This window comes from Pelodiscus sinensis, chromosome 3 (genome assembly GCF_052426305.1).
Source record: "Pelodiscus sinensis isolate ZL-2025 chromosome 3, ASM5242630v1, whole genome shotgun sequence".
In the NCBI taxonomy this organism is placed as follows: Eukaryota; Metazoa; Chordata; order Testudines; family Trionychidae; genus Pelodiscus; species Pelodiscus sinensis.
In genome coordinates this window covers 23,999,281-24,024,222 of record NC_143054.1, presented here as the reverse complement: position 1 = coordinate 24,024,222, position 24,942 = coordinate 23,999,281, and the positions used below count along the sequence as shown (strand labels likewise).

General features: G+C 39.3%; 1 long non-coding RNA gene across 5 annotated transcripts in view; it reads left to right on the top strand.

Moving 5' to 3' along the window:
• Positions 1–24,942, top strand: part of LOC112543792 (uncharacterized) — a 181,653-nt gene that overhangs the window by 67,623 nt on the left and 89,088 nt on the right. Inside the window, exon 3 of one of the 5 annotated variants that reach the window (XR_012902509.2) lies at positions 17,790–18,085. The exons of the other annotated variants lie outside the window; for them this stretch is intronic. This is a non-coding gene — a long non-coding RNA (uncharacterized LOC112543792). Of the gene's footprint in view, positions 1–17,789; positions 18,086–24,942 lie in introns of those variants that run through there. 5 annotated transcript variants of the gene reach the window in all.

Here is a 24,942-nt window from a genome sequence, read left to right as displayed (position 1 = left end):
GTCCTTTTCTGCTGAATTGCTACTTAGCCATTCAGTCCCGAGTCTGTACCAATGCTTGGGATTCTTCCGTCGGAAACACAGGACTCTACATTTGTCCTTGTTGAACTTAATCCAATTAATTTTTGGCCCAATCCTCTAATCTGTCTAGGTCACTCTGGACCCTATCCCTGCCCTCCAATGTATCTACCTCTCTCCCAGCTTAGTGTCATCTGCAAACTTGCTGAGGATGCAATCCATCCCCTCCTCCAGGTCATTAATAAAGATGTTGAGCAAAACTAGCCCTAGAATCGATCCTTGGGGAACTCTGTTAGAAACCGACTGCCAACCTGACATCGAGCCATTAATCACTACCCGTTGGGCCCAACAGTCTAGCCAGCTTTCTTTCCATCTTACAGTCCATTTATCCAATCCATACTTCCTTAACTTGCTGGCAAGGCTGTTGTGGGAGACTGTATCAGAAACTTTGGTAAAGTCAGGGTATATCACATCCATATTCCTTCCCATATCCACAGAACCAGTTATCTCATCATAGCAGCTAATCAGATTGGTCATGCATGACTTGCCCTTTGTGAATCCATGTTGACTATTCCTGATCACTTTCCCCTCTTCCAAGTGCTTCAAAATGGATTCCTCGAGGATCCCCTCCATGACTTTTCGGGGACTGAGGTAAGGCTGACTAGTCTGTAGTTCCCTGAATTGTCTTTCTTCCCTTTTTTAAAAGATGGGCATTACATTTGCTTGTTCCAATCATCTCTCCAGATCTCCATGAGTTTTCAAAGATAATGGCCAAAGGCTCTGCAATGACATTTGCCAAATCCCTCAGTACCCTCGGATGCATTAAATCCAGTCCCATGGATTTGTGTATGTCTAGCTTTCCTAAATAGTTCTTAAACTGTTCTTTCTCCACCAAGGGCTGCCAACCTCCTTCCCATACTGGGTTGCCTAGTGTAGTAGTCTGGGAGCTGACCTTGTCCATGAAGACAGAGTCAAATAAAGCATTGAGTACTTCAGCTTTTCCCACATCATCTGTCACTAGGGGTGTGTCTAGACTACATGCCTCCTTCGACGGAGCATGTAGATTAGCCAGATCGGAAGAGGGAAATGAAACCAGGTTTACCTGTGCCGATGAAGAAAGGCTTCTTTGTCGGCGCATCGCGTCCAGACTGCCCCGATCTGCCGACAAACAGCTGATCGGCAGATCGGAGCAGCCATTTAAATTTAAATGAAGCCGCGATTATTTTAATCGCGGCTTCATTTCCCTCTGCCGATCTGGCTAATCTACATGCCTCCGTCGACGGAGCATGTAGTCTAGACACACCCTAGGTTACCTCCCTCATCCAGTAAGAGCCCCACACTCTCTCTAAGCACTCTCTTATTGCTAACGTGCCTGAAGAAACCTTTCTTGTTACCCTTCATATCCCTTGCTAATTGCAATTCCAATTGCGCTTTCACCTTCCTGATAACTTCCCTGCATTCTCGAGCAATATGTTTATACTCGTCCCTAATCATCTACCCAAGTTTCTACTTCTTGTAAACTTCCTTTTTGTGTTTAAGCTCACCAAGGATTTCCCCGGTAAGCCAATCTGGTCACCTACTATAACAAGAACCTTAAAAATACATTATGATTAAACAGGACTTGCATCTGTTAGTTTGAATCCATAGAAATAGCTGTGTCGTTAGAGATATTTTCAAGGTCAATTATTATAAACCGAGGAGTATTTAAAGAAGAAATAGTGAAAATAAGTGCATAGGAGTGTCTCTAGTTTCCTAGATGTTAATAGAATTGCTGCATTGCACCTCTTTATTGTATATAACTTTCGGGTTCAGTCAAGCATGGTTATAATATGAAAAATTAAAAAAAACCTTCTCAAACTTTCACCACCTGTAGCAACTATTAGTTCATGTATTCTTTCTTGAGATGGATTATCCACTTCATTTCCAATGAAGTCCTGGGAGAAGTCAGATGAATTCCAGAGGTACAACTTGTCCTTGTTTTTCCACTCAGTGCTATTATATTGTTTAAAGAACTGATTCATGAAAATACACTGAGAATGCATTGATGTCATTCATTGGAAGGGTTTATTCTTCTCTCAATGCAACCATGTAATTCTTGGAAAAGCTAATTAGAGATATAAATACACACTAGGATAACACAGTTTTAAATATCTGATTTTTGCTGCAGCTGAATGGAGACCATGGACTAAATGTTGCCGAAGGAGATGTATAGTTTAGGCCACAGTCCACTTTCTGGACAACTGAAGTGCAGCCCGCATAGCTAGAGGTTCTGCAATATGTTCAAACATCACTTCACAAGCACTGAGTGAAGCTACATTTTTTACTTTAGTTCCAAAATTACTTATTTTTCCTACAACTTTAGTGTTCTGCAATTTTTAGTAACTAAAATAACTTACTTCAGAAATACAATTGTGATACTGGGGCTATTGAGAAAATTACTTACAGTAAGGAAATAAATTCAGCCCCGTTTTATGCTTCTGGATGACTGTTTCAAATTGTGTCCTACTTTTGGATCCTGGATGAAGCACAGCTATATTGTTTTACATGGCATCACCACACAACAATTTAGAAGAGGGTATAAAATTTGAACCACTGGAACCACTGAAAATAAGCATTATGGATGTAATTATTTGGCCGAGGTATATTTTCAAAAGTATCAGAGTGGCACAGTAGCTCAAATCTTATTCACTATAAATGAGGCTTTAGAATCAAGGGTTAAGGTTAATTTTGGAATTGGGACTTAGGCACATTTGAAAACTTTACTTACAGTCTAGAGATCATCCCAAACCAGAAATAGTATCTATGCTGTCCCTTCTCCGTCAACCATTGGATGTTTCAGAAAAATGGGACCAGATTCTAATAAATCATTCTTGAATTTGCTTTTGCAGAACAAAACCTTGTCTAACAAAGTTTACAAAGTCAAACATCCTGATTTTGTCCAACTCTATTTGACCTAGAGTTGGTTCCAAACTCCTCACATGTTGGAAGATTTGAATAAATGTAACCTGTATACAGTTCTCTCTTGGATTTACTTTGGTTTAGACCATCATTAGTTTTATACATTTCTAGTCAGACCACCCTACTCTTGTAAAAAAATACAGTGGCAACAAATGGTGAAAACTGAACTTTCAATCTCATTTTATACATGGCACTTCAAGTAAAACAGTGCTCCTTCATACTTGATGAAGCATTAGCTCTATGCTGTCTTAGAGGAGAAAATAGCACTTAGGTTAAGCAGTCTTGCTTCTTTCAGCACCAAGATTATTCTTTAGGTATCTTAAAAAAGAAAAACCATTTGCTTGACAGTTTGCAAAAGTTATTTATCTTTCAGAAATACCAATCTCCTTTTCTAAACTATTATCACTGCCACATCTATTTCTGTCTTTAAAAGAAATTGAAGCAATAAGCAATGTGATTTTTTTTGCATTTCAACAGTAACTTACATTTGTTTATAACAATCTTAGTTGCTATGTCAGTATTTAGAGCACCATAGAGCAGTATATTAGATTAGGTTAGTGGAATCTCATCAGATTGGTTTTTATTCAGATGCAGATGCACCAATACTTGATGTGTTCAGAGAGGAGAATTTTAAAGGCAGTAACTTATGTGGGAACTGAATGAGGGTTGGATAGAAGCAGTGAAAGGGCATCTGTTACTGATAAGAACCTTTTTTTACAGGCTCCAAATTAGACTAATAGAAATGTAGGATTGGAAGTGGCTGCAATAGGTCACATAGTTCAGTCTCCTGTTCTTGCTAACTTTCTTCATAGGTCATGGCTTCTAGAACATTAATAATTTTTGTTGTTCTTCTTTGGACTTTCTCCAATTTGTCCACATCTTTCCTGAAATTTTGCTTCCAGAATTTCTCCAGTTGAGGCCTTATCAATGCAGCATAGAGTGGGAGAATTACTTCTCATCTCTTAGGGTACGTCTAGATTACATGCCTCTGCTGACAGAGGCATGTACAATAGGCTACCCAACATAATCAATGAAGTGGGGAGTTAGATATCCCCAGCTTCATTAAAATAAAAATGGCCGACGCGCTGTGCTGGATCAGCTGATCATCGGCACAGCTCATGAGTCAAGACGCAGATCGGTCGACAAGGGAAGCCTTTGTCGACCACTCCTGTAAACCTCATTTCACGAGGCATAAGGGAGCGGTCGACAACTATTTGTGCATCCACCTTACAGTAATTTCATCTAATTTGCTTATAAAAATGCAATGCTGGACTGTTCCACAGCCCTATATCAAGATATATCATGTCTACTGGTTCCCTTTCATCCACTAGACCATTAACTCTGTCAAAGAATGAAAATTAGGTTGACCTGGTGAGATATGTTTTTAACAAATTCATATAGGCCATTCATTTCAACTTTATTGTCCTCTTAGTGCCTACAAATGATTGTTTAATAATTTGTTCCATTATCTTTCTAGGTATCTAAGTTAGGTTGACTGGGCTATAATTTCTCCTGTCCCTTTGTTTGAAGAAAGTAAAAGAAAATTCTCTAAAGAGACAACTCTTTTCCTTGAGAGCCATAACTTACAAAACAGGATTTTCTGCAGGGGATGGAATGCCATATAGATCCTGTCATGGTGGATTCTATAGAACACAGATGGGCATAATGATAAATTATAAATCTATAAGCACAACTACATGGAGAGTTGTTTCTTTAGGAAACTGTTTCTAAAGGGAAGACTAATGCCACAGGTACAAGTTTAGGTATGCAGGATGAAAACAGGTCTACTGGGAGATTAGAACTTTTGCCAGAGGGAATCCTGCATTTAAACGGATATTGTATTGACAGAAATTTATTTTCTTAGTGCACATGCAAAACTTGCAATGATGCGCAAGATTTGATCCCCAAATAATATTTCACTACACTCCAAAAAAAAAAAAAAAAGAAACCTGTGATGAATGGAGACACCAGTTCTACATTTTTAAGTGAAACAGAGCAAGTTTTCTGAGGCCTAAAATAAAAGCAAATAGCAGGCTGTACACTTGGGAAAACAAACCTAGCCAAACGCATCCACGTATGGCGAAATATATTCTTCATCTTCAAACATCCTGAACGGTCAAAAGTTCACATTACATATTGGTTAGTGTGTTGCTTTAATAAGAGGTCTGCATATCTGAGATAACAAAAGTACCATGTGCTGGTGCAGATACTACAGTAAAGGCTATTTTTATTGAACAGTAGAGAAGATAATCACATAGACCTTATGTAAATAACCAAACACACATTATAGCTACACATTAAATCTACTGAGCTTTCAATTTGCTCCTTCCTTTGTTGCCTAATTTTTCAAGTTTTCTGCCCAACCATGCATTTCTTTTTCCTTTTTCTTGACTTCCCTACTTCTTTGCTTTTACTTCTGCTGTTTTTAATGCATAGGAAAAAGTTCCCCTAGCTAATCTAAATAATCATTTTAATCTAATAAAATCTCATTTACAAAGCAGTTTTATAGTGCTAGACAAATGATAATTGCATACATAATGCCCATAATATCAGCACAAAACATGCTAATTTTAAAAAATCTTCCTCCACTTTTATTGTCCTCCTGCCAGACGTATAATATAATATAATGTGTGTGTGCGTGTGTGTGTGTGCGCGCGCACGCGTGCACATATATTTGCGTGACCAGATCCTCAGCTAGTGTGATCAGCTTCAGAGGAGCTACACTGATTTACATCAGCTGAGTAAGATCTGAATTTTTAAAATTCCAAGTATGAAAAAGAAATATTCAAGTAATCCATTAATACAAAAGCAGAGGCCTGTTTGCAAAGGTCAGATGCAATGTGATTGGATTAGGACAGTGAACGTAGAGGCAGGGGATCTGAGTCCTATTTTTTGCTCTACTGTTAACCTGCTGAATTATCTTATGCTGGTATCTTCACCTGGGTCTTAGTCTCCCTCTCTCTGTAAATTTTTCCTTTATAGAATCTGAATTAAGGTCTGTGAATGAAAAGTGATAGAAAACTTCTGTAATAGCTGAATATTTTAATTAACTGGCTGCCTAAATCCCACTTTTTGATCATCGAAGTAGCTCTTATTCATAGCAGATAAAACAGAAACATAAATGCTATTTTGAAGCTCTAATTTGAATATTTAGAAGTCATAGTCAAAAGCTAATGTTTGAAAATTTGGACCACAGAGTTTTACAAGAGCTAACTTTACTCAAAGGGATGAGTTTCTTGATGGGGGTCACATAATTCCCATTGAAGTCAATGAGAATGATGTGTTCATATCTGTGCATTGACAACTGGATCCTGGTCCCATTGAAGTCAACAACCCAAATTCTATTGAAAGAGCAGACCAGCAAAGTAACATCAAAATCGATTACAAGCCCCCCATTGGTTTCAATAGGAGCAGTGCCACCCCAGAATGTGTTCTTAACCATGCATCGTTAAACTAAAATTGTGCTAATTGTTGAAAAAGTTTTCAGCACTAATGCAGAATATTGAGCTAATGGCCTCTGTAAAGGTGAACTCTGCTATTATCTACAAGAATAGAAGTCACACTGACAGTTCAATATTGCCCTGAATGAGACCCTGTATGATTAGAGGATAATTCAGTTTACTTGTCCATTCTATTGTTGACTTCTCTCTGGAGCCTGCCAACAAAGGTGCCAATTAGTACCAATTGGGATGTTGACACTTGCTTCCTGGGTACCACTAGAAACTAAATTAAAATAAGCAATTTGTTTCATATCAATTACTGAACAAACAGTCATCAGGATGTAAGTACAAACAGTTAGTACTCATCTGGACTATAACCAAACTGATGAGCTGAGATGAAAGCCTTCATCTCCTGTTACCAACGTCCTGAGAAATACTGTCCCGGTGTTCATATTTTGAAGCTATAATTTTGAATTGATGTCATTATTTAACTATAGATGCTATTACTTCCATGTGTTCAGTAGTTGACAATTAAGTCTCCAGTTCTCTAATCATGTTTACAACACCAATAATGAAGTCACCATCAGGAGATCATGAGCAGGAAACCAACATAACATAATTGACATCTGTGCTGAGATTTATGCCTGCTCTGGTCCTGAGAATTTGTAATAAACACATAAAATCTTTGAAATACAAGATCTTGCTTTCACCCTGATGTTCCCAAATAAGGTGGCTTCTCTCATTTGTTTGTCAAGCAAGAAAATACCCTCATGAGTGCATGAGTGAAGTGGGGGTATTTATATGAATAGGATTGCTAAATAGGACTCCATTAGAGTTTTGCCTAAGAAAGCTCATGATCTTCTGTGCGTGTGTGTGTATATATATATGTAAGTTAAATGTGAGGAACATGGCAGACCCATCAAGGTTGTCTCCAAATAAATAATTCAGTGTTTTCTAGAAAATATAAGCAAGCCAATTGCCACTCTTGGATGTGATTGTGCAGGACTGTCTCTGTCTTCAATTACAACTGTGCTTGTGCTGGTCTGTATGGATCGTCTATGATATTATGAATTAATTAAGAGAAAATGTCCTCTAAGAGCAGTTCTCTCATGTTATCATAGTAACATTGGCTATGGCTTTAAATAATAAGAATAGAAAGATTTAGTCAATGTGTTCAAGATATTTCTTCAAATAGTTGATAGAAAATTTATTTTTGCTTCACTTAGATCTCCATTACATTAGAAATTACATGCTCTAGCCTTTTTTCAGTATGTTTGTCTGAGCAAATGAGGCAAACTGCCCAGTGTTTGAGCAGTGACAAAATAACAGTGGTTTCCTTTTCTCGCATCAGTAGCATCGTTAAGTCCAAAATGAAGAATTCCACCAAAGGTGTTTGGGGAATGTTAGGATTGGCCAGCTGTGAATCTAAATGTAGATTTCAATGACAGACACATTAATTCCCCTCTTTCTTGCCTATTCTTTAGCTGTCAATCAGAACAAGGGGGAAATAGTTTTGATAGCTGTAAGCACACAGGACCTCCTGAAATATGTCTACACAGCAGCAAACCTCCTACCTTGCATCAAATGCCTCAGGCTAGTGAGGCTTCTGCTAACACTCTAAATATAGATAGATAGATAGTGCTTTGAAGTCCTGTTTTAGGATGGAGCTCGGGCTCTGAAACAGATCATCTGCAACTTCAAAGTGCTGACTACCTAGCTATGTTTAGAGTGCTCATGGTAGGCCCACAAACCCAACTCTGTCAGTCCAGGTTGGGAGGTTCACTTCTGTGATGTGTGTAGATAGATCCTTTTTGTGCACATACGGATTAGAGCACACCTTCAAAAAAAGTCCCAGTGCTGCAGGATGAGTTAGGGGAGGCACAATTTCTTGCCAAGCTCCTGCACACACTGGGGAGCTCAGTTTAGTGCAGCAGGGGAGGTTTAGATTGGACATTAGGAAAAAATTCCTAACTGTCAGGGTGGTCAAATATTGGAATAAATTGCCAAGGGAGGTGGTGGAATCTCCCTCTCTGGAGATATTTAAGAACAGGTTAGATAGACATCTGTCAGGGATGGTGTAGATGGAGCTTGGTCCTGCCTTGAGGGCGGAAGGCTGGACTCGATGACCTCTCGAGGTTCCTTCCAGTCCTATTATTCTATGATTCTATGATCCTTTAGGATGATGCAGTCTTCTCCACCTGTGCCCTCAGTCTAGTTTATGAACAAGTGTAGAAGGAAATGAGCAGTAACCCTTTGTCCCCGAGCCTTTTCTTTCTCTCTCTGGTGTTCTCTGTACCTAGGGGCCACCCAGAGGAAGAGTATCTGTGTTCCCCTGCATGCAGCAATTGCTGTTGTGTCTAATTTTTAGAAAGGTTATGAAAGGGGTGGAGAATCACATACAGTTTCCCTCCTCCCCGACCAAACCTGCATAAGGCGCTGCATACTGAGACCTATCATTTTTGTACGACCCGCATTTGCAAATAATTACATCTGCACCCTCAAACATTCACAGATCCCAACTGGTTAATTGTGCACCTCGCCAACTTGATGTGTTTGCACAAGTGGCTTCGTGCACCAAAATATTGTGATTAGAACTGGTTGGGAAGTTTTTGACCAAATGTCTTCTCATTGGAAAATACCAATTTGTCCGAGACTGAAATTTTTCACAGAAATGTATCAGTTTTGACAAACCTTTAGCTGAGAATGTTTCTGAGGCCCAGGATAGGTTTTCAGAGTGGAGTATGAGTAAAAAGGAAAAAAATAGCCAACTGTTAGGAACTCTGATAGAATTTGGCAAGTCAAAGTTCCTGTCAGTGCAGCACCTCAGGACACAGAGGGACTTGAATGTGGGATTCCCACACAAGTGCCCTAACTAATGGACTACTTGCTATTTTAGAGGGAGTGGTGAGTGTGTGTGTGTGTGTGTGTGTGTGTGAGAGAGAGAGAGAGAGAGAGAGAGAGAGAGAGAGAGAGATTCTCCATTTCTTCTGATGCAGAATGAAAACAAATTTCAGTTTTTCCTTAAACAGAATTCTCGTTTTCCAACCAGCCCTGTTATTGCACAGAGAAGAGGCTCTTTCAAAATATATATTCTATTAACTACCATTAACCTTTGCCACTCAGAATTCCAAAGCAAACAAAATAGCATTGGTCCACACAAGCAGTACCTATGGAGAGGTGACAAATACTACAAAGAAGATAAAAGATAATTTAACAAGAAGCAAGTTGTAAAGGGTGACAAAGTGTTATTTCCATAATAAGCTTATCTGAGCTTGGGTAAGTTCCTGAACAGGGTGTGGATTTGGCAATAGTAAAGAAACAGGCCACACAAAGAATGTCTGTTGAGCTAATGAATGCCACTGAAGTGGTTGACTTTCATTTCTCTGGTTTGGATCCTTGCCACCTTTACTCTAATGTTAGACTTTGTTTAATTGGCAAATATGCCTTCAAAGGACTGCAGAACTCTCCATGCTGCTCCACAGCCTGTTAATATTTAATTGTGATTTGTTAAAGGCGCACCAGCAGTTGATAAAACTATGTGTCTGGGTACTTTATTGCAGTGCAAACCAGCCACAGTACTTTTGATAGGCAAGAATTTTTTTTATAGTGTCTAATCTTAAGTTTCTTGAAAAATAAATGAGAGAGACTATTTGAAATAGAGATGGGAAGTGTTAGGGTCACAAAGTAATTGTCATCTCTGCATACATGTTGTTGCAGGGGAAATGAACATATTAGTTAAATAGAAATACAGATAACATTAAAACAATAAAGAATTGAGCATTTACAAATGAAAACAGAAAAAGCTAACATAGTGAGGGGATTGTAGCAGGAAAGGTAAGGTTGTTTAATCTGAGGCTTCCTTTGTGGATTCGTTTAAGAATGCAGCATATGCACTGTTATGCTGAGGCTTGCCCATGCACAAGTTGGAGTAAGTATATGTTACTTGAGTGCAATGGTTTGTACATTTATATTGCACTACTGGGAAGAAATGGGAAACATCTTTAAACCTTTAGTCAGTTAGTCTGAAGCACATAGTGTTGGATGAAGCATTTTAAACAGTATTTTCAAATTCTGATTCTCATAGTTCCTTAACACTGCTTTCTGTATGTTCTAGTCACAAAGGGACAGATCCTGTAGCATTTAGTCCTTACCTGGGCAAAACTACCATTGAATCATGTTGTGATAGTCTCTTATACTATGTCTAGACTGCAGGCTTCTTTCAGAAGAAGCTTTTCTGAAAGAGATCTTCTGGAAAATCTTTTTCCGAAAGAGAGCACACACACACTGCAAAAACGCATAAAAAAAGCCATCTGCTTTTTTGAAAGATCGCATCCACACTGAATGAATGCTATCTTGCATGTAAGCTGTGATTACTATGGACGAAGTGGCCACCAGGGCCCCTGTGCTTTTTCCTCTTTCCTCTTTCCTCTTTCCTCTTTTTTTGAAAGAACTCCCTCTTCCCCATCCACACATGTCTTTTTCCGAAAGAACTCTTTTGGAAAAAGGCTTCTTCCTCATAGAATGAAGATTACCAATGTTGGAAAAAAAATCCTCTGTTCTTTTGATTTTCTTTTGAAAGAATGCAATTGCAGTGTGGATGTAACTCATTTTTTTTTTCAGAAAAACTCTGTAGTGTACACATACCCTTTTGCAGGTGAAGGAGGAGAAAGAAGAGTGAATGAAGCTTAATTCTCTTGCATGGACCAAGTAAATATCAGCCACAACTTCAGTCTCTCCACTTAGAGCAGGGCTACTCAACTTTGGAAGCCCCAGGGGCCACAATGATACTCACAGCCCATGTTGAGGGCCACCACTTAAGTGTGGTTGCATGTACATGCAAATATATATGCAAATATATGCAAATAGCTTCTTTGACACTGACAGGCATGAATACAAAGATTAAGGCAAGACTACACAACACGCAGGTCCCATTTAAGTCAGTTCTGCTGATATAAATAAAATGCAATATTTACTTGATTTCCACCCATATAACAGCCCTTTCAATGAGCATATCATTAACTACTAAACTGCATATTAACAGAAAGGTTAATATGTTTCAGAAGGTTGAAAAAGCTACCAGAGGAGAAGCTGTTCTGGATTTGATTTTAACAAATAGGGAGGAACTAGTTGAGAACTTGAAAGTGGAAGACAGTATGGAGGACAGTGATCATGAAATAATAGAGTTCATGATCTTAAGGAAAGGTAGAAGGGAGACCAGCACAATTGAGGTAATGGATTTCAGGAAGGCAGATTTTGATAAGCTCAGAGAACTTGTAGGTAAGGTCCCATGGGAAGCAAGACTGAAGGGAAAAACAACTGAGGAGAGTTGGAAGTATTTCAAAGGGACGTTGTTAAGGGCCCAAAAGCAAACGATTCCGCTGTGTAGGAAAGACAGAAAATATGGCAAAAGATCAGCTTGGCTTAACAAGGAGATCTTGCATGATCTCAAAATAAAAAAGGAGTCATATAAAAATGGAAACTAGGATAAATAACAAAGGATGAATATAGGCAAGCAACACGGGAATGCAGGGGCAAGATTAGAAAGACAAAGGCACAAAATGAGATCAAACTAGCTACAGGCATAAAGGGAAACAAGAAGACCTTTTATAAATACATTAAAAGCAAGAGGAAGACCAAGGACAGAGTAGGCCCACTGCTTAGTGAGGAGGGAGAAGCAGTAACAGGAAACTTGGAAATGGCAGAGATGCTCAATGACTTCTTTGTTTCGGTCTTCACTGAGAAGTCTGAAGGTGTGTCTAACGTAGAGAATACAAGCAGAGAGAGGGTAAGTTTAGAAGATAGGATACACAAAGAACAAGTTAAAAATCACTTAGGAAAGTTAGATGTCAGCAAGTCACCAGGTCCTGATGAAATGCATCCCAGGATACTCAAAGAGCTGATAGAGGAGGTATCTGAGCCTTTAACTATGATCTTTGAAAAATCATGGAAGACAGGGGAGATTCCAAAAGACTGGAAAAGGGCAAATATTGTGCCCATCTATAAAAAGGGGAATAAGAACAACCCAGGAAACTACAGACCGGTCAGTTTAACGTCTGTCCCAGGGTAGTTAATGGAGCAGGTAATTAAGGAAATCATATACAAACTCTTGGAAGGTAATAAAGTGATAGGGAATAGTCAGCATGGGTTTGTGAAGAACAAGTCATGCCAAACTAATCAGATAGCTTTCTTTGATAGGATAACGAGCCTTGTGGATAAGGGAGAAGCGGTGGATGTCATATACCTAGACTTTAGTAAGGCATTTGATACGGTCTCGCATGACATTCTTATTGATAAACTAGGCAAATATAACTTAGATAGGGCCACGATCAGTTGGGTGCATAATTGGCTGGATAACCGTAGTCAGAGAGTTTTTGTTAACGGTGCTAAATCCTGCTGGAAAGGGTTAACAAGTGGAGTTCCACAAGGGTCTGTTTTGGGACCCGTACTGTTCAATATCTTCATCAATGACGTAGATATTGGGATAGAAAGTACACTTATTAACTTTGCAGATGATACCAAACTGGGTGGGGTTGCAACTTCTTTGGAGGATAGGGACATAATTCAAAATGACCTTAGCAAGTTAGGAAATGGTCAGAGGTAAACAGGATGAAGTTTAATAAAGAGAAATGCAAAGTGCTCCACTTAGGAAGGAACAATCAGTTCCATACATACAAGATGGGAAGCGACTGTCTAGGAAGGAGCATGGCGGAAAGGGAGCTAGGGGTCATAGTGGACCACAAGTTAAATATGAGTCAACAGTGTGATGCTGTTGCAAAAAAAGCAAATATGATTCTAGGTTGTATCAACAGGTGTGTTGTAAGCAAAACTCGTGAAGTCATTCTGCCGCTCTACTCTGCACTAGTTAGGCCTCAGCTGGAGTACTGTGTCCAGTTCTGGGTACCACATTTCAAGAAAGATGTGGAGACATTGGAAAGGGTACAGAGAAGAATGACAAGAATGATTAAAGGTCTAGAAAACATGACCTATGAAGCCAGGCTTCATGAACTGGGCTTGTTTAGTTTGGAAAAAAGAAGATTAAGGGGGGAGATGATAGCGGTTTTCAAATATCTAAAAGTGTGTCACAAGGAGGAAGGAGAACATTTGTTCCTCTTGGTTTCTGAGGACAGGACAAGGAGTAATGGGCTTAAAATGCAGCAGGGGAGGTTTAGATTGGACATTGGGAAAAAATTCCTAACTGTCAGGGTGGTCAAATATTGGAATAAATTGCCAAGGGAGGTGGTGGAATCTCCCTCTCTGGAGATATTTAAGAACAGGTTAGATAGACATCTGTCAGGGATAGTGTAGACGGAGCTTGGTCCTGCCTTGAGGGCAGGGGGTTGGACTCGATGACCTCTCGAGGTCCCTTCCAGTCCTATGATTCTATGATTCTATGAGAAGACCATGATATTGACTACTTTTTTGTTTTGGCTCCCTCCCGCGGGCCATGTGTTGAGCCTCGTGTAAATCCAAACTGCACCATGGGCTGCAAACAATCAGGTCATGAGCCACATGCAGCCCACGAACCACATTGTGGTTTTCTCTATATGGCCTAAGGATACACAGAGCCCCAACATCTTGTGGGAGATGCACTAATACTACACACTAAATTCCAGATGGGGTACAAAATTGTAGGTTCCAGAGATGTGTGGTGACCACACTAGCTCAGGGTTGTGACTGATGGCACCACTCTAACCCATTGAACTCAAGGGGACTACAAAAGCTGTTAGGCCCTACTCAACTTGATTAAAGGTGGTAGAGTCTGATCCTGAAATTAATGCTTATGAATAAATCAATTCAACTCATCTCCTGTCAATTATAGAAGTGTTGCACTGACACAAGATGCCACATTTTCTGCTGAATTGTAGGTAGCATTACATTTATCTGAGCCAATTCAGCAAAGCTCGTGGGATTAGCAGGCCAAGTGACTCTGAAGGAGAAAGAGGAAACAGGGCATAAGAGATAAATGGAGAACACAGTTTAACTACCAATTCACAAACTCCAGATCAGCATCAGAATTCCAGTTGTAGAGCAAGTTTTCCTAGTGATGAGAACACCAAAAACATCCTGGGCATTAAAAAAAGAAGAAAAGTAAATTCTCAAGGTAGAACTGCATGGAGAAAAGTAATTTCATTCCATGGAGATTTTTGAAATTTTGAAATTTGGTTTCAATTCAGAAGAAAATGTTTAAAAATCAAAATTCTCCATGAAAGGGAATGGAGTCCCAGCTTTGAGGCAGTCTGTGTGGAAGGGCTCCCTGGAACCATGGTGTCCTTGGGTTCACAGAGTGCATGGAAGTCACCTGGCAGGTAGCTAAGGAGCAGGATAGATGATCTGGCAGGAAAACAGACACAATTTAGGCAAAACAGAACTCTCTCTCTGAAACGTATCCATTTTAACAAATTGGCAAATTCTGACCAAAAAAATGTTTTTCATTGAATTTTTTCAACGAGTGCTACATAAAGAAACCAGGAAGTTGATTCTATCACAAAGATCAAGTAACTCTTTCAGTGAAGTAGATTCTTGAATTGCAGCAGCAATGCATGAGGTCTTTGCTAGAAGCTTAGGAAAGGTACCATACAGACAGCACACTGATACCCAAAGGAAGAATGAAGAGACAATGAACAGAGACAAAATGAAAAGTGCATTGTATTTCTTGTTCGATTAAAATGCTTCCACTTTATAGTTCTCTAATCTAAGATACATGGATTGGGGTTGAACCCCTGCAAATTGTTTTTCTTTTCTAGGAATTTTATTTTATTTTATTTTATTTTATTTTATTTTATTTTATTTTATTGCTCCATTTATTTCATTCTAGGACACTGCAAAGGTTGTGTCAGGGACCTGCTGCCAGTCAAGAAATAACAGAGCTTTAACAGTTTGTAACCTCTCTATTTCCAGATAAAATTACCTTTAGTGAACAGCATATACTAACCACAGCCCAGAATGACATGTCAAAAATCTGACCATCTTTCGTATCCCAGCTGAAGTCTAAGCACTCAGAATATACTTCCTTGCAGGGATTAACTTCAGGACGTTTTTGAGGAATGCTCTCTGCTTCTTAGGAGACAGGGAACAACTGATTTTAGTTAGCAGTACTGAATTAATGAAAGCCATCATATTTGTTCTTAAATACCTGTATTGCAGAAAACATGATCAGCAGAAACAACATTTTGCTTAGTTGAGTCATTAAACACAGTTAAGAATAATATTTCCATCTATTTTATTAAGTCAATTTAGAATCACTACTGCTGCTGAAGCAAAATACAGGACTATGTAGCACTTTAAAGACTAACAAGATGGTTTATTAGATAATGAGCTTTCGTGGGCCAGACCCACTTCCTCAGATCAAGTAGTGGAAGAAAATAGTCACAACCATATATACCAAAGGATACAATTAAAAAAATGAACACATATGAAAAGGACAAATCACATTTCAGAACAGGAGGGAGATGAAGGGGGGGGGAGGAAGGAAGGTAAGTGTCTGTGAATTAATTATATTAGAGGTGGGGAGAGTTAGATGTCTATGAGCTAATGGTATTAGAGGTGATAATTGGGGAAGCTATCTTGGTAATGGGTAAGATAGTTAGAGTCTTTGTTCATTCCTTCTCGGAGAGTGTCGAATTTTAACATGAATGACAGTTCATAGGATTCCCTTTCAAGTGCAGATGTTCAACGGCTACATTTCTATTACTGCTGCTGCTGCTACTACCACTACTACTACTACTAATGTGGATCATGATTCTACCTAGGAGCATGACTATGTTCCAGGCCCCCATTGGTCTAGGCACTGTACAAACATAGAACAACAAAAGATGGCCTTGCCCCCCAAAATGTAGATTTCCATATTATAAAATGCCTAATTCTCCTTCCTTATAAGTAAATGGCAGGTTTTGCAATTGGTTTCAATGGGAGAATGGCAGCATTCCTTAATGTTCATTCAAATACAGGTCTTGCTACGCACAATAAAACAATGTCTTATAATGAACACAGAATTAGGAAACAAACTCCATTATTGTATCAAGATATTAAAGAACTTTTCAGGTCATAATGGTCAAAACATTCCACAGGACAGATTGTAGCTGTGTTGTAGTTATGAAAAATGCTTTCAATTTTTTTAATTGATTAGATTTTATGTTGATGGTATCGCTTTTAACACAAGAAAGTTATTGCATTTAAAGATATGTTTACAGTTTTCTTTTCTCTTTTAGGGTATGTCTACACAGAACCCTTAGCTTGAAATAAGCTACGCAATTTGCAATATGCAGCACCAAATTTTGAAATAAACTGCTCTTCTGAAATGTCCCTTAATCCTTGTGAATAGTGCACCTACTATTTCAAAAGAAATTTTGAAATACTGAGAGCGCTGTCAAGACATTCTATTATTTCTGGAAGTATCCCGAAATAGCACTGCAGTGTAGAAGAACCCTTAGATTCAAAACCAGGCAATGAGAATGGTTTTAAAAAATGTAGCTCTATCCACATCCCACACTTTTGCATATCGACCTACCCGCCAGCAGAGCATGTCGCATATTCAGCTACTCAGAGATCACTCTAGTAATAGACAAAATAGGCTACCACCGAGAGCATAGGATTGCTTGGGAAAACAATTTTATACGGCAGCCCAGTCTATCTTTGGGGATATAAATTGCAGAGCACTCTAACATGTAGGACTCTAACTGGCACTAACTAGGTTGATAGCCTCTAGTTGGGTTAGGCAGACTGCATGGCAGCCTGGCTTGGGGAAGCCTCTATGCACTTAAGGATTGCCAGATTTGATGGCAGGAAACAGCAATGGAGGGGCACCTTCCCTTTCACAAGCTTGGCAGGAAGTTGGTGCAGCTGGGCACCTAATTCCTGGCCCTGAAAGGAGCATAAGTGTAGGAAGGGATGAAAAGGTACCAGGGATGCCCCTACCTCTCCACTTTCCTCAGGCACAGCACCTAACAACCCTTCTGTCTCCTGCATAAACGTCCCTGCCGTGCTTGTCATATGCGTACGATACCCAACACTGCCTCCTCCCAGATAGTCACCACAATCTTCCACCTACCACACACTCCTCCCACCAGCCCCTGCAGGCACCCATGACCACAAGCTCCCTGCATCCCCTCAAATACACTATCCCCAGACTGCTCTCCCCAGATTGTCAAGGTAGCTGGCTGAGCGATCCTCCTCCTGACTCTTGTGGTAGTGGGGTGGTGGACTGCAGGAGTTCATCTCTGCTGCCTCAGTCCCCTGCCCTTTGGCTGTCTCTGGACTGTGGAGACTCCCTGGAGTCTCCATGCCCTGGAGCCCCGAGCAGCCTAAACTGCAACTAGCCTGGAGCCTCTGCAATTTCCTATTCCTCCTCCTCCTCCTCCCTTTCTCTCTTCCTATCAGGAGGACCCAGAGCCTGCTCCTGTTCCCCAGCTCTCTGCCTCTCAACACAGTTTTTTCCCACCAACTCTACTTACAGCAGGTAAGATAACAGTGCACGTGTTGAAAGACAAATACTCAGCCCAGTTAGGGAATGTGCTCACTCTATCTCTTGCTCACCATCATGTGTATCTGTAGCACACAGTCTCCTCAATCTCTTGAAATTCAAATGGATTTGGATCTCAGGTTCTGATTTTTCTCCTTTGTTTTTTTCTTGAAATGCTTTTGATTTAGCAGCATTTTCCATATTTCTGCTCTCAAGCCCTTATCAAAGATTCTGAAATTCAAAGAAAACAAAGTTAGCCAAATCAAAGAGTTAAATTAATGAAATCACTCAACAGGGATCATTTTATAAGTTTGAAATTCACTGTTGGGGTGTGATAATCAAAGCATTCCTAAAGTTTTATAGCTCAGCCATGGCTATTAAAAAGATATAATAATCTTCTGGACAAATTTAACACAGTTTTCCCTCCTTATTACAAAATGCCAGAGTACTAGAAGGACTGCAAAATAAACCACAAATCTCACTTTCAAATGGATATAATTATATAGAGACACACACTGCCCAGTCCAAAATATGATCTGTAAATGGAACGACCAAAATACTGTTCTGGGCATATTAAAATGTTTGTAAAACGATGTCGATATATATTTACCTGAATCACGGCAATATTTAAATTATGCATGGATCCCAGTCAATTCACAGACAGTCTGTAAAAAAAGCACTAACAGTGGACCTGTCCATAAAATCCATAGAAACATGTAGACGTCAGTTAAAAACACCAATCTTTGCAGTGAAGCTGAGGGTCTCTCCCTCCTTGGCCCTGGGAGCTCCATGCTGGGGGTAGTTCCAGAGAGTCTACAATTCCCAGGGTAGGAGTGCAAAGGGGAATTCTCCTAATGGTGTCTCTCTCTGACCAGCTGCTGACTAGCAGGGGCTGCTCTTTTCCACCTCTGGCTTTGAATTCTTTGTTGGCATTGCTAGTGTCAGCACAGCAGCAACTTTTGGTGGATGTGAGTACAGCACACACTCCTACCAAGCTCCATGCAGGAGCAGGTAGGGATGGGAAGAAGGTATAGCAGGCTGGGTGTAGCAGTCTCCCGCAGGCTCCCCAATGGTAAGTCACAGCAAGGTGGTCACCTAAATATAAGGAATAAACTGTCTATTCCTATGCTGGGAGGATTATTCACTGTCAAAAATGGACCTGGAGAAATTACTAAAGCACTGTTTGTCAGTGTGGCTGCTGCAAAGTATGATCACAAACAGGAGAACTTGAAGGATGCTGATGTGGCTAGTAAGTAGGTTAAACAAGCATAATAACATTGAGGTTATAATATATGAATAAAAAACATTAAATATTGTTCACTTTTGCCCTTTTGAACGCTCTTTATATTACACAAGAATGTGTCCATAAAAAAGTTTGGCTGTCTGTAAAAGTAGCCTTTTTTTGAAAAATTTTTACTTCCATCTAGACTGCAGCCATGTTCTTTTGAAAGTAAGTCGAAAGAATGCAGCAGTTTTTTCGATCACAGTAAACCTTATTTTATGAGGGATGCCTTTTTTCAAAAGTACTCTTTTGAAAAAAGGCGCTATTGAATGCAAACTGTGCTTTTTCGAAAGAGAGCGTCGAGACTCTCTTTTGAAAAAGCGTCTTGCTGTTTTGAAAAATCTGCTTGTTGCCTAGACCCTCTTTTTTCAAAAGAGGCTTTTTTGAAAGTATGATTTCTATACAGCTACAATGATCCTTGGACATCTTCATACCTTGTTTAGCCAATCTGAATTAGCATTACAGTTGGTGAGTGACAATGGGCTTTAATTCTGTTCTGAATAATTTAAAGTTTCCTATCTTCAAATGTAATTCCAGACATATTCTCCACTCTAGCACATCCTGCTACAAATGGAACATCAGGATGTTTAATATAAGTACTTAAGCATACTTTAAAAGCCAACCAGTATGCTTTGAGCCATCAGCAGAAATTGGACAATTTATTACTTGTCTACAGGACAACAACACCTGTTACTACTGAGGAGTCACCAAGGCCGGCCCACAACATTTTGGCACCTGAGGGCGGGAGCTCAAATGACGCCTCATGCGCCCTTTTCTCCTGCCTGCCTGTTATGTCTCTTGTGCCTTCCTTCCTCCAGCACAGCACTCCATCATCTCATTGCATCTAGAGCAGAGAGAATACATATGTACCAGCATCAGACACAATTTTCTACACTCTGGGTCCCAGTGGCATTCCCTCCCCTCCCCCGTCTGCCACCTGAAACATTTGCATACCTATTGAGACCTGCTGCATCCTGATATTGCCTCACATGGAGCAAAATTCCAAGCTATACAAACTCATTGATGACATGCTTTTCGCACAGAAGACTTACTGGGGATAATTATGGTTGTAGAGTGAAATGGGTATCTGGAGAACTTTAAAATGCATGGGATGTGTTTAATTTGTGATAAAACTATCTGATGGTGTTTTATGGAAATAATACATGAACTAGCTTCAACCTCAACAATTACCAGAGTCCAAAGATGTTCTAGTAAGCCTTTATGATCTTTCAGTTGGACTTGCTTCCATTCCAATTCTTAATTTGATGACTAGGGGGAAGAAACTGTAGTACTAGATCTAGCTGATTTTATATCAGATCCAGTAGATGCTGTATCATATCCAGTTGATTCCTTGCAACCAAATGCATTCCTGTATCATCACCACCATGTTATCCCAAGAGAATGCGAAAACCAATTTTGCACCTGAAATTATAAATTGTTTAATTAGTGAGATGCTAGTTCAAGGCAAAATAATCCCTCACAATGTGAGACTATCTTTTCATTAGGTTATATGGTGCTTTATATTAGCCATGTAAACGATAATGTTTATATATTTCAACGTTTTTGTTTAAAGCAGCATAGAGAACATGAAAACCTGTCCTTTTAAATGTTTGAAACCTTTCACCTCCCAAGTGAAAAGCCACACTTCTGTGTTGTTTTAATTTTGTTGCAAAAATAATAAAGGTTTTCATGGCATCTAGCTATGCTTAAAAGAGCTCCTCGGTGTGTATCTCCTTCTCTGTTGGATCCAAAAATTCCAGAAAAAGAGAGGGAAACATTTTGATTTCACTTCCCACAATGTAAATGTGGAGTAACTTTGCTGAAATTGGCAGATTAACACCTTTGTAAAAAATAAGTGTGATATCAGAATCATTACCATAGTCTTTTAGATAGGCAAGTTGTAAATCATCCTGGTCTCTTATTTCAGAATAAAGTTTTACATTTGAAACTGTATTACCACACTGTTATTTAGGTGGCTCTTGAACTAATTCTCTAGTAGTCAAAACAAGGTACTTAAGTGTCTGGAGTGAACAGGTCTTAAAATGTATTTCTTTATTTTTCCCCTGCAAAATTGGCAGCTTGTCATCTGTAAAGAATTACGGGCATTTTCAAGGATTTCTGTAGAAAAGGAAAACACTAATAACACGATTGACAGATTTTTTCCCTTTTAACTTGTTTAACACTCAATACCTTTACTTACCTTTCACTTAATTTCATTAGTTCATTCATTTGTATAAAGATATCTTGGTATTTTAAATGGCTAATTTATAGCAAGGAAGATTTGAATAAACTATGTGGAATGACTGATATAAAACAAAACAATGTTTGCTACCTAGTATATGAGGCTCAAACTTTGCCCAGCTGACGGTTTTATTGTCCCTTCCTTTGATTGAGGGGGTGGACCTTTTGTTTTTGCTGGGTTTAGGCCCACCCTCAGGATTCAAATAGGCTTGAGACACTAGATGGCAAACTACCAAGAGCCTGAGGCCTGCATTTAATTTTTTCAAAGAGAACAGCTTGCAAAATGTAACATTGCATTTTGAGTTGCTTCCTGGTGCCAGAACCACCAGAGCAAACTAGAGAGAGTTCACTATGATCCAGATCTTCATTTTTGTATGTTTTAAGGGAACTGTCCATAAACAAATGTGATTTCAATGTCAGATGTCTTAGGAGAGCCATGAATTTTGCTTTTGTGTTGTAGGAAGCTAAGGACACAAATGTTTTCAATGCATGTTAGAGTTTGTAGATTTAAAAAAAAAATACCCAAAAAATTACAAAAGTTCTCCACAGTTTTTGATGACCTTTATTTCTCAGACGTGATAGCCAGAGAATTAAAATTGAGAGGCAGGATTTTGCTTTTTATCTAATGTAGGGTATGTCTACACTACCCTCCTAGTTCGAACTAGGAGGGTAATGTATGCATACCGCACTTGCTAATGAAGCCCGGGATTTGAATTTCCCGGGCTTCATTAGCATAAGCGGGGAGCCGCCATTTTTAAATCCCCGCTGCTTCGAACCCCGTGTAGCGCGGCTACACGGGGCTCGAACTAGGTAGTTCGGACTAGGGTCCTATTCCGAACTACCGTTACTCCTCGTGAAACGTTTCACGAGGAGTAACGGTAGTTCGGAATAGGACCCTAGTCCAAACTACCTAGTTCGAGCCCCGTGTAGCCACGCTATACGGGGTTCGAAGCAGCGGGGATTTAAAAATGGCGGCTCCCCGCTTATGCTAATGAAGCCCGGGAAATTCAAATCCCGGGCTTCATTAGCAAGTGCGGTATGCATACATTACCCCGCTAGTTCGAACTAGCGGGGTAGTGTAGACATACCCGTAGAATGGATAATATATACCCTTATCTTTATGGCATGTATATGAGCATTTATCATTGTGACATGTACAATTTTCAATTTAGAGTTGTTTGAAATTCTGTTTTTTATTAAACATTTTGAAAGAAAAATGAATAGTTTTCATTCATTTGAAATATTTCTTCCTTTTCTTTGAACAAATTTCAAATAACATTTTTAAAACTGAAATAGAACATTTTGTTTCATATTTTAAAGGTTTTTTTTAACCTTTTTCAGATTTTTTTTATTCAAGTGAAGCAAATGGAAAATAACAAGAAAAACTAATTAAAAAAACCCCCTCTTTCACTTTTTATCTGGTTTCACTGAAAAAAGTGTAAAAAAATGTTTAAAGTGAGGGGAAGTGTTACTTTTAAAAGCGAACTTATGTTTTTCCTGCTTTTTCCATATTTTTACATTTTTCCTAACTTTTTCCAGATGAACAAAAGAAATGAATGGCAGAATGGTCTCACTTTCATTACCCTCCCCCCTTTTCCTTCTTTTTTTTTTAAATGGGGAGAAATGGGAGGATGGGAAAATTTGAAATTTTCTCATTATTTCAGAACAAAACAAATAATAGAAGTTTAAAAATTTGACTTCTCCCTCAACATTTTCATTCTTGCTTTTCAAAAAATGTCAATGAAACAGCATCTTCAGCATCTTCAACTTTTTTTTTTAAGTTTAAAAAAAATCAGTGCTATGTCATGTGTTTCTTCTGATGGTAGTTGTAGAACCCATCCCATCATACCCCACAGTTTCAGTCCAGAGTCTCACTATAATGTGCAATGAGATCATAGAATCATAGAATACTAGGACTGGAAGGGGCCTCAAGAGGTCATCGAGTCCACTCCCCTGCCCTCATAGCAGGACCAAGTACTGACTAGATCAACTCTGATAAACATTTATCTAACCTATTCTTAAATATCTCCAGAGATGGAGATTCCACAACCTCCCTGGGCAACTTATTCCAGTGTTTGACTACCCTGACAGTTAGGAACTTTTTCCTAGTATCTAACGTAAACCTTCCTTGCTACAGTTTAAGCCCATTGCTTCTTGTTCTATCCTCAGAGGCCAAGATGAACAAGTTTTCTCCCTCCTTCTTATGACACACTTTTATATATCTGAAAACTGCTATCATGTCCCCCCTCAGTCTTCTCTTTTCTAAACTAAACAAACCCAATTCTTTCAGCCTTCCTTCATAAGTCATGATCTCTAGACCTTTAATCATTCTTGTCACTCTTCTCTGGACCCTCTCCAATTTCTCCACATCTTTCTTGAAATGCGGTGCCCAGAACGGGACACAATACTCCAATTGAGGCCTAACCATCATAGAGTAGAGTGGAAGAATGACTTCGTGTGTCTTGCTCACAACACACCTGTTAATGCATCCCAGAATCATGTTTGCTTTTTTTGCAACAGCATCACACTGTTGACTCATATTTAGCTTGTGGGACATGGTAACCTCTAGATCCCTTTCTGCTGTACTGCTTCCTAGATAGTCGCTTCCCATTTTGTATGTGTGAAACTGATTGTTCCTTCCTAAGTGGAACACTTTGCATTTGTCTTTATTAAACTTCATCCTATTTACCTCAGACCATTTCTCCAATTTGTCCAGATCATTTTGAATTATGACCCTATCCTCCAAAGCTGTCACAACCCCTCCCATTTTGGTATCATCTGCAAACTTAATAAGCATTCTTTCTATGCCAATATCTAAATCATTGATGAAGATATTGAAGAGAGCCGGTCCCAATGTGTAACCCTATCTGTTATACATTTCCAGCAGGATTGAGAACCATTAATAACTACTCTCTGAGTACGGCTATCCAGCCAATTATGCACCCACCTCATAGTAGCCCCATCTAAGTTGTATTTGCCTAGTTTATTGATAAGAATATAATGTTAGACTGTATCAAATGCCTTACTAAAGTCTAGGTATACCACATCCACCACTTCTCCCTTATCCACAAGACTCGTTATCCTATCAAAGAAAGCTATCAGATTGGTTTGACATGATTTGTTCTTTACAATTCCATGCTGGCTGTTCTCTATCACCTTACTACCTTTCAAGTGTTTGCAGATGATTTCCTTAATTACTTGCTCCATTATCGTCCCTGGCACAGAAGTTAAACTAACTGGTCTGTAGTTTCCTGGGTTGTTTTTGTTTCCCTTTTTATAGATGGGCACTATATTTGCCTTTTTCCAGTCTTCTGGAATCTCTCCCGTCTCCTATGATTTTCCAAAGATGATAGCTAGAGGCTCAGATAGCTTCTCTATCAGCTCCTTGAGTATTCTAGGATGCATTTCATCAGACCCTGGTGACTTGCAGGCATCTAACTTTTCTAGATGATTTTAACTTGTTCTTTTTTTATTTTATCTTCTAAACCTACTTCCTTCCCACTAGCATTCACTATGTTAGGCATTCCTTCAGACTTCTCAGTGAAGAC